The sequence below is a fragment of the Oncorhynchus masou genome, unplaced genomic scaffold, assembly GCF_036934945.1.
Source record: "Oncorhynchus masou masou isolate Uvic2021 unplaced genomic scaffold, UVic_Omas_1.1 unplaced_scaffold_5551, whole genome shotgun sequence".
NCBI lineage: Eukaryota > Metazoa > Chordata > Actinopteri > Salmoniformes > Salmonidae > Oncorhynchus > Oncorhynchus masou.
In genome coordinates, this window is record NW_027011968.1 from 10,001 (window position 1) to 21,407 (window position 11,407).

At 43.4% G+C, this 11,407-nt stretch overlaps 1 pseudogene; it reads left to right on the forward strand.

The window, feature by feature from the left end:
• Positions 1–6,775, forward strand: part of LOC135536100 (mitochondrial adenyl nucleotide antiporter SLC25A24-A-like) — an 11,935-nt pseudogene extending 5,160 nt beyond the window's left edge.
• Positions 6,776–11,407: the final 4,632 nt, after the last annotated feature.

Sequence of the window (11,407 nt, forward strand, 5' to 3'; positions counted from 1 at the left end):
TGGTAGATTTGCAGTGGTCTGATACTCCTTCCATTTCAATATTATCGCTTGCACAGTGCTCCTTGGGATGTTTAAAGCTTGGGAAATCTTTTTGTATCCAAATCCGGCTTTAAACTTCTTCTAACTGTATCTCGGACCTGCCAATTGTGTTCCTTATTTTTTCATGATGCTCTCTGCGCTTTTAACGGACCTCTGAGACTATCACAGTGCAGGTGTATTTATACGGAGACTTGATTGCTAATACAGGTGGATTGTATTTATCATCATTAGTCATTTAGGTCAACATTGGATCATTCAGAGATCCTCACTGAACTTCTGGAAAGTTTGCTGCACTGAAAAAAGGGGCTGAATAATTTTGCACGCCAATTTTTCAGTTTTTGATTTGTTAAAAAGGTTTGAAATATCAATAAATGTCGTTCTACTTCATGATTGTCCCACTTGTTGTTGATTCTTCACAAAAAAAATACAGTTTTATATCTTTATGTTTGAAGCCTGAAATGTGGCAAAAGGCTCTAAAGTTCATAAATAATACTTTACAAGGCACTGTATGTAATAACAAAATTAATTGCTTGTATTGACAGACTTAATGTCTAACTTAACACTAATCACACACACTCCAACGCAATTATTATATTGGGCACAATTTGATCAAGTCTACAAATACAGTAGACCTATAGAATATGGATACTAAGAGGATCATTCACTTTTGTCAACATGTTTATTAATTAATTGAATATCATCATGCCGGCCGATTACTCACTTGATTGCTGATGTTGTTGATGTTATTGTTGACAGGATGGATGAGGACAGTTCTATGACCGTGGACTGGGGAGAGTTCCTGCAGCATGTCATCCTCAACCCTGCAGAGAACCTGGGAGAACTGGTCACTTCATGGAAACACACTCTGGTGAGACCCTGAGGCCTGAGTCTTCCTTTCTCTGAGCCTTCATATAGGATTAATGCCTAGCCTTTAGCTCAGAGGCCTAACACAGTCTTGTAGTGAACACGAGACCAGTCTGTCACACTGATGAAACCTGGACCGAGCTTCATAGAGCCCCAACAGCCGGGAGATCATCATGAGACGACGTCAAAGTGTTTGAGACGAGGAATTGTGTTAGCCCCTGAGCCAGTGCCGAACACAGTATTGTGGTGTGCAGAGCAGATGAGCAGGATACAAACCCAGACTGTAGTCCAGGGATCATCAATTAGATTCAGCCACAGGCCCATTATTTCTCGAGTAGGCAGTCGGGGGGGGGGCGGAACATAATTATAAATAAGTTGTAAGATGGCAAAAATTGACCAGAAGAAGCCCAAACAGATATAATGTTTCACTAAACCATAACCCTTTCAAACCGTTCTTCCACATGTATACGATCACATGTCTCTCAATTATATGGGTAATACCTGGGAACAGATTTCTTAAATTAACATCACCTGGTGATTTTACAGTCTTTTCATGTCCAACAATGAAAATTCAAACCCCTGCTGCTGTCCTTGTGCGATGTAGTCTGCTATGTGTGTGTGTGTGTGTGTGTGTGTGTGTGTGTGTGTGTGTGTGTGTGTGTGTGGTGGTGTCTTACCTGACAGTGAACGGCACCACTCCACCCAGGTGTAGGAGATCATACATTGCATGCTGGGTCTGAAGCCCTGTTGAAGGAGTCTGTCTGTCAGTTGGTGATATATGTAGACTTCCTGTCTGTCGGTTGATGATATATGTAGTCTTCCTGTCTGTCTGTCGGTTGGTGATATAGGTAGTCTTCCTGTCTGTCGGTTGGTGATATATGTAGTCTTCCTGTCTGTCTGTCGGTTGGTGATATGAGTAGTCTTCCTGTCTGTCGGTTGGTGATATATGTAGTCTTCCTGTCTGCCTCTCTAGGTGATATGGAGGTAGTCTTCCTGTCTGCCTCTCTAGGTGATATGGTAGTCTTCTGTCTGCCTCTCTAGGTGATATGTAGACTTCCTGTCTGTCGGTTGGTGATATATGTAGTCTTCCTGTCTGCCTCTCTAGGTGATATGTAGTCTTCCTGTCTGCCTCTCTAGGTGATATATGTAGTCTTCCTGTCTGCCTCTCTAGGTGATATATGTAGTCTTCCTGTCTGCCTCTCTAGGTGATATAGGTAGTCTTCCTGTCTGCCTCTCTAGGTAGTATATGTTAGTCTTCCTGTCTGTTGGTTGGTGATATATGTAGTCTTCCTGTCTGCCTCTCTAGGTGATATATGTAGTCTTCCTGTCTGCCTCTCTAGGTGATATATGTAGACTTCCTGTCTGCCTCTCCAGGTGATATATGTAGTCTTCCTGAATGTCTGTTGGTTGGTGATATATGTAGTCTTCCTGTCTGTCGGTTGGTGATATAGGTAGTCTTCTGTCTGCCTCTCTAGGTGATATATGTAGTCTTCCTGTCTGCCTCTAGGTGATATATGTAGTCTTCCTGTCTGCCTCTCTAGGTGATATGCTCTTAGTCTTCCTGTCTGTTCCTCTCTAGGTGATATATGTAGTCTTCCTGTCTGCCTCTCCAGGTGTTTGATGTGACTTCCCTGTCTGCCTCTCCAGGTGTTTGATATAGACTTCTGTCTGCCTCTCCCAGGTGTTTGATGTAGACTTCCTGTCTGCCTCTCCAGGTGTTTGATGTAGACTTCCTGTCTGCCTCTCCAGGTGTTTGATGTAGACTTCTGTCTGCCTCTCCAGGTGTTTGATGTAGACTTCCTGTCTGCCTCTCCAGGTGTTTGATGTGGGTGAGAGCCGGACCATGCCCCTGGGAGCTGCCTCCCGGACACTCAGCAGGCTCAGGGGAATGGAGGTTTGTCCTGGCTGCAGGGCTGGCGACGCTGTGTCAGAACCCTGACTGCTCCTATCGACCGCCTCAAGACACAACTACAGGAACAATGTATAACCTAAACACTTCTTTAATACAGCTTGATAACACCCAGTAATATTTTGCATTGCCAGATTTCGTAGTCCCATATTCACATGGTTCAGAAATGACCCTAACTCCTAACTCTAACCCTACAGAAATGAACAGTAGAGACCTACAGGTAACTGGAAACACAAATAATGGAAACAGTTGAGTAAATGGGGATACAACGTATATTGAAATCAGGTGCTTCCACACAGGTGTGGTTTCCTGAGTTAATTAAACAATTAACATCCCATCATGCTTGGGTTCATGTATAAAAAGGCTGTACGGGACATTATTTTGGCTACCATGGCAATGCCCTCATGGGATGACAATGCCCGCATAGGATGACAATGCCCTCATAGGATGACTGTATGCCCTCATAGGATGACAATGCCCTCGCCAGAATGACAATGCCCTCAGAATGACAATGCCCTCATAGAATGACAATGCCCTCATGGGATGACTCATAGGATGACAATGCCCTCATAGGATGACTCATAGGATGACAATGCCCTCATAGGATGACTCATAGGATGACAATGCCCTCATAGGATGACAATGCCCTCATAGAATGACAATGCCCTCATAGAATGACAATGCCCTCATAGGATGACTCATAGGATGACAATGCCCTCATAGGATGACAATGCCCTCATAGAATGACAATGCCCTCATAGGATGACAATGCCCTCATAGAATGACAATGCCCTCATAGGATGACTCATAGGATAACCAATGCCCTCATGGATGACTCATGGGATGACAATGCCCTCATAGGATGACAATGCCCTCATAGGATGACTCATAGATGACTCATACTCAACCAGTACTCTCAACACACAGACACTTCGCTGCCTCTGCTCTCTCAACCAGTGCTCTCCAACACACAGACCTTAGCTGCCTCTGCTCTCTCAACCAGTGCTCTCAACACACAGACACTTCGCTGCCTCTGCTCTCTCAGCCAGTGCTCTCAACACACAGACACTTCGCTGCCTCTGCTCTCTCAACCAGTGCTCTCAACACACAGACACGCCGCTGCCTCTGCTCTCTCAACCAGTGCTCTCAACACACAGACACTTCGCTGCCTCTGCTCTCTCAACCAGTGCTCTCAACACACAGACACTTGCTGCCTCTGCTCTCTCAACCAGTGCTCTCAACACACAGACACTTCGCTGCCTCTGCTCTCTCCCAGTGCTCTCAACACACAGACACTTCGCTGCCTCTGCTCTCTCAACCAGTGCTCTCCAACACACAGACACTTAGCTGCCTCTGCTCTCTCAACCAGTGCTCTCAACACACAGACACTTCGCTGCCTCTGCTCTCTCAACCAGTGCTCTCAACACACAGACACTTCGCTGCCTCTGCTCTCTCAGCAGTGCTCTCAACACACAGACACTCATGCCTCTGCTCTCTCAACCAGTGCTCTCAACACACAGACATACCCGCTGCCTCTGCTCTCTCAACCAGTGCTCTCAACACACAGACACAGACACCTCTGGCCCTCCCCCTCTTCTCCTCTCAGCCTCTTGCGAATTGAAGGAAAATTACAATTATTATAAATTATTTTTTTAATATTGGTCAATGTTTTGGGAGGAGAAGCCTGGCTTCCCTTGGTATCCTTGCATACACGCCACTGTTGTAGAATCTATGCCAAGATTGCATTGATAAAGCTCCCACCTTTTCTTGACCAACTATTTACTGTGTTCAAGGGAGATCGCTGGATCGATTGCTTTCATTTGACTCCTGCGTCTCTTTCATACTTTGGCTTTTATTATTATCGTTATCCCCCCGTTAACATTACGACTGTGGAAAGGCTTGTCAATGACCTGTCAAACACACCCCCGGTAACGGCCAGAAATGTGTCAATGAAATACCTTTGTCTTTCCGTTGTATCTATAAAAACGACAAGATTAATCTGGCATTTAGCACTATATAAACCACTTACATCACAAGAAAAGAGAAAAACACGACTTTATAAAAACAAAGAAGGAAATTAGAAAAACATGTATCATTTAGTACAGTTGACATTTTTTTTAAATTAGATCGTTGAAATTAAAACAATTCCCCCTCAAAAATGAACACTCCGGATTATAGTGATATTATTTTCGGATCTCATAAACAATGCAACATATGTATAGATAGGTCATGGGCCAGTCTCGACAGTGCAGGTAAGGTGGTTGCAGTCCTATTCCGACCCTTTGTGTTAATGTTTGATATATGCAAATACACCCAGTGTATTTATGCAAATTAGGCATATATCATTTTCTCTATTTTAACTTACAAGATATAAAAAACAAACCCTGAAACAATTAGCTATATATATATATATATATATATATATGGAGATGCATTTCCCCAAAAATATTTTTTAAATTAACAATAAATTGAATATTGAATTCCCATCAAAATCCCTCTACTCCATTCCTTAGAATCCGTGCCAGTAAAATATTGTATGTGCTATAATTAATTCAATATCTGATAGATTATACAATCTGGACCATCTTCTTCCATTTATCCAACTAATGTATTTATTTGAATTGTTTAAAAAAAAACATAATTTTTTTTTTACAAATTCGATATTAGTTAACATTGAAGCTCGTGAGTGTCCCGCCTAGCACGATGGGTGTTTCTATTGTTTTGTGACCTGTATGAACCTTGAATCAGTGGACTGGAGACAGAGGTTAATTAAAAGAAGATATTGTGTGTATTTGGGTGTATCTGGATCCAAGGCGTCCTCCCAGGGATTCCAGAGAGTTAAAGGCGGGGTGTGAGGTCTATGTGGCAGAAACGCTGTGAACGTGCTGAAGGGAACCCCCAGTCAGCTCTGCAGTGCCTCATCTACGCTCAGGTAACACGTACTATGCTGTAATAACACAAGGGCCACTGGAGAATTTACAACCAATAGTTCGGATATGGATGCTTTGCCCTATCCCCCCCTCAATTAAATTAAATTCAAAGGGATTTATAATAATGATGTGCAAATAAGTTAAAAATACAAAGCGGAAAATAAATCAACCTAAATATAGGTTGTATTTACAATGGTGTTTATTTCTTCACTGGTTGCCCTTTTCTTGTGGCAACAGATCTTGCATCTGTGATGGAACACTATTGGTATTACACCCAGTAGATATAGGAGTTTATCAAAATTGGATTTGTTTTGGAATTCTTTGTGTATCTGTGTTATCTAAGGGAAATATGTGCCTCTAATATGTTCCTTGTTTGGCAAGAGGTTAGGGGGGTGCAGCTCAGTTTCCATCTCATTTTGTGGGCAGTGTACACATAGCCTGTCTTCCCTTGAAGCCATGTCTGCCTACGGCGGCCTTTCTCAATAGCAGGCTATGCTCACTGAGTCTGTACGTCGTCAAAACTTTCCTTAAGTTTGGGTCAGTCACAGTGGTCAGGTATTCTGCCGCTGTGTACTCTCTCATTAGAAGCCAAATAGCATTTCAGTTGCTCTACCTTTTGGTCAAATTCTTTCCAATGTGTCAAGTAATTATCTTTTTGTTTTCTCATGATTTGTTTGGGTCTAATTGTGTTGCTGTCTTGGGGCTCTGTGGGGTGTGTTTGTGTTTGTGAACAGAGCCCCAGGACCAGCTTGTTTAGAGGACTCTTCTCCAGGCTAATCTCTCTGTAGGTGATTGCTTTGTTATGGAAGGTTGGGAATCACTTCCTTGTAGATAGTTGTAGAATGTAATGTCTCTTTCTGGATTTTGATAATTCGCGGGTAAGTCTCTCTCTCTCTCTCTCTCTCTCTCTCTCTTTCTCTCCAGATGAAGGTGTACACCCAGCTGGCAGCAGGAGGAGTCTGTCAGTACAGCAGAGGTTTGGGCTGGGCTGTGTGTCTGGGCGGTGGCTCATGCTGTCTTCTATCCTCTAGAGGTACAGAGCTCTATGACAGGTCTGAACTACAGATATACATGCTGTCTCCTACCCTCTAGAGGTACCAGAGCTCTATGACAGGTCTGAACTACAGATATACATACTGTCTTCTACCCTCTAGAGGTACCAGAGCTCTATGACAGGTCTGAACTACAGATATACATGCTGTCTTCTACCCTCTAGAGGTACCAGAGCTCTATGACAGGTCTGAACTACAGATATACATGCTGTCTTCTACCCTCTAGAGAGTACCAGAGCTCTATGACAGGTCTGAACTACAGATATACATGCTGTCTTCTACCCTCTAACCCTCTAGAGGTATCAGAGCACTATGACAGGTCTGAACTACAGATATACATGCTGTCTTCTGCCCTCTGGGAGGGTATCAGAACACTATGACAGGTCTGAACTACAGATATACATGCTGTCTTCTACCCTCTGGAGTATCAGAGCACTATGACAGGTCTGAACTACAGATATGCAGGGCCTTCGGAAAGTATTCAGGCACCTTGACTTTTCCCACATTTTTGTTACGTTACAGCCTGATTCTAAAATGTAGTAAATGCCCCCCCCCTCATTAATCTACACACAATAATGACAAAGCAAAAACAGGTTTGTAAAATGTATACAAATTTGTTAAAAATAAAAAATGAAAATATTACATTTACATAAGTATCCAGACCCTTTACTCAATGCTTTGTTGAAGCAACTTTGGCAACAGTTACAGCCTCGAGTTTAAATATATACACGTTTTTTTCACCTTTATTTAACCAGGTAGGCCAGTTGAGAACAAGTTCTCATTTACAACTAAACCTGGCCAAAATAAAAAGCAAAGCAGTGCGACACAAACAACAATGCAGAGTTACACATAAACAAACGTAAAGTCAATAAAACAATAGAAAAATCTTTATACAGTGTGCAAATAAGGTAAGATTAGGGAGGTAAGACAATAAATAGGCCGTGATATGGCAGTAATTACAATTGCTCAATAACTTACTGGAGTGATAGATGTGCAGAAGATGAATGTAAGTAGAGATACTGGGGTGCAAAGGAGCAAAAAAATAAATAACAATATGGGGATGAGATAGTTGGATGAGCTATTTACAGATGGGCTATGTACACGTGCAATGATCTGTGGCTTGCTCCTGACAGCTTCAGTGATTTTTGCAATTCGTTCCAGTCTTTAGCAGCAGAGAACTGGAAGGAAAGCGCGGCCAAAGGAGGAACTGACTTTGGAGGTGACCAGTGAAATATACCTGCTGGAGCGCGTGCTACGGGTGGATGCTGCTATGGTGACCAGTGAGCTGAGATATGGCGTGGTTTACCTACCAAAGACTTATAGATGACCTGGAGCCAGTGGGTTTGGCGACCAGTATGAAGCGAGGGCCAGCCAATGAGAGCGAACAGGTCGCAGTGGTGTGTAGTATATGGGGCTTTGGTGACAAAACGGATGGCACTGTGATAGACCGCATCCAATTTGCTGAGTAGCTTGTTGGAGGCTATTTTGTAAATGAAATCGCCGCAGTCAAGGATCGGTAAGATAGTCAGTTTTACGAGGGTATGTTTGGCAGCATGAGTGAAGGATGCTTTGTTATGAAATAGGAATCCGATTCTAGATTTCATTTCGGATTGGAGATGCTTAATATGAGTCTGGAAGGAGGGTTGCAGTCGAACCAGACACCTAGGTTTTTGTAGTTGTCCACATATTATAAATCTGAATCGTCCAGAAGTGATGCTGGACGGGTGGTGGTGTGGGCGCGATCAGTTGAAAGCATGCATTTTAGTTTGCTTGCATTTAAAAGCAGTTAGAGGCCACGGAAGGAGAGTTGTATGGCATTGAAGCTTGTCTGGAGGTTAGTTAACACAGTGTCCAAGAAGGGCCAGATGTATACAGAATGATGCCATCTGCGTAGAGGTGGATCAGAGAATCACCAGCAGCAAAAGCGACATCATTGATGTATACAGAGAAAAGAGTCGGCCAGAGAAATTGAACCCTGTAGCACCCCATAGTATGAGGGTCAGACAACAGGCCCTCCGATTTGACACACTGAACTGGTGGTGAACCAGGCGAGGCAGTCATTTGAGAAACCAAGGCTGTTGAGTCGGCGATAAGAATGTGGTGATTTACAGAGCCGAAAGCCTTAGCCAGTAGATGAATGCGGCTGCACAGTATTGTCTTTTATCGATGGCGGTTATGATATCGTTTAGGACCTTGAGCGTGGCTGAGGTGCACCCATGACCAGCTCGGAAACCAGATTGCATAGCGGAGAAGGTACGGTGGGATTCGAAATGGTCGGTGATCTGTTTGTTAACTTGGCTTTCGAAGACTTTAGAAAGGCAGGGTAGGATAGTTATAGTAGGTCTGTAACAGTTTGGGTCTAGAGTGTCTCCCCCTTTGAAGAGGGGGATGACCGCTGCAGCTTTCCAATCTTTGGGGTTCTCAGACGATATGAAGAGAGGTTGAACAGGCTAGTAATAGGGGTTGCAACACTTTTGGCTGATCATTTTAGAAAGAGGGGGTCCAGATTGTCGAGCCCAGCTGATTTGTAGGGGTCCAGATTTTGCAACTCTTTCAGAACATCAGATATCTGGATTTTGGTGAAAGAGAAATGGGGAGGCTTGGCCAAGTTGCTGTGGAGAGTGCAGGCCTGTTGAACGGGGTAAGGGTAGCCAGGTGGAAAGCATGACCAACCGTAAAGAAATGTTTATTGAAATTCTCAATTATCATGGATTTATCGGTGGTGACAGTGTTTCCTATCCTCAGTGCAGTGGGCAGCTTGGAGGAGGTGTTCTTATTCTCCATGGACTTTACAGTGTCCCAGAACTTTTTGGAGTTTGTGCTACAGGATGCAATTTTCTGTTTGAAAAGCTAGCCTTTGCTTTCCTGACTGCCTGTGTATATTGGTTCCTGAACTTCCCTGAAAAGTTGCATATCGCGGGCGCTATTCGATGCTCATGCAGTACACCACAGGATGTTTTTGTGCTGGTCAAGGGCAGTCAGGTTTGGAGTGAACCAAGTGCTATATCTGTTCCTGGTTCTACATTTTTTGAATGGGGCATGCTTATTTAAGATGGTGAGGAAAGCACTTTTAAAGAACAGGCATCCTCTACTGATGGAATGAGGTCAATTTGCAAAAATATCTAAAAACCTCTTTTCACTTTGTCATTTAGGGGGTATTGTATGTAGATTGATGAGGAAAATAATTAATTTAATCCATTTTAGGATAAGGCTGTAACGTAACAACATGTGGAAAAAGGGGTCTGAATGCTTTCCGAATACACTGTGCATGTGGCCTTCTAACCTGGAGAGGTAGGAACTACTGATATACAGTGTTAGGCTGCATTCCAGGCTGAATAAGTTAGACTAAGGAACTACTGATATACAGTGTTAGGCTGCATTCCAGGCTGAATAAGTTAGACTAACAACGATCACGTATATCCTACTAACAGGACATTAAAAAAACGGTAATATATTATGTTTCACTGAGTCGTGGCAGAACGATGACATGAATAACATACAGCTGGTTTTATGCTTTTTCTGGCAGGATAGAACAGCGGCCTCTGGTAAGACAAAGGGTGGGGGTCTATGTATATTTGTAAACAACAGCTGGTGCACGAAATCTAAGGAAGTCTCAAGGTTTTGCTCGACTGAGGTAGAGTATCTCATGATAAGCTGTAGACCACACTATTTACGAAGAGAGTTTTCATCTTATATTCTTCGTAGCTGTCTATTTACCACCACAAACCGATTCTGGCACTAAGACCACACTCAATGAGCTGTGTAGGACCATGAATATATATCCATAAGAGGCGGTGCTCCTAGTGGTCGGGAACTTCTCATGCAGGAAAACGTAAATACATTTTACCTAGTTTCTACCAGCATGTTAAACCAGAGAGGAAAATAACTCTGGACAAGCAAGATCACCTTTACTCCACACGACAGAGACGATACAAAGCTCTCCCTCACCTCCATTTGGCAAATCTAACCATAATTCTATCCTCCTGATTCCTGCTTGCAAGCAAAAACTAAAGTAGGAAGCACCAATGATTCGGTCTGTAAAAAAGTGGTCAGATGAAGCAGATGCTAAACTACAGGACTGCTTTGCTAGCACAGGCTGGAATATGTTCGCCACATCAGTCACTGGCTTCATTAATAATTGCATCGATGACGTCGTCCCCACATTGACCGTGACGTACATACCCCAACCAGAAGCCATGGATTACAGGCAACATCCGCACTGAGCTAAAAGGTAGAGCTGCCGCTTTCAGGAGGCGGGATTCTAACCCGGAAGCTTATAAGGAAATCCTGCTATGCCCTCCGAAGAACCATAAAACAGACAAAGCGTCCAATACAGGAATAAGATTGAATCATACTACACTGGCTCCAACGCTCATTGGATGTGGCAGGGCTTGCAAACTATTATAGACTGCAAAGGGAAGCATTGCCGAAGCTGCCCAGTGACACGAGCCTACCAGATGAGCTAAATTACTTCTATGCTCACTTCCAGGCAAGTAACTCTGAAACATGCATGAGTGCATCAGCTGTTCCGGACAAAAATACCGTAATACCCTGTATATAGCCCCTCCACATTGACTCTGTACTGGTACCCCCTGTATATAGCCTCCACATTG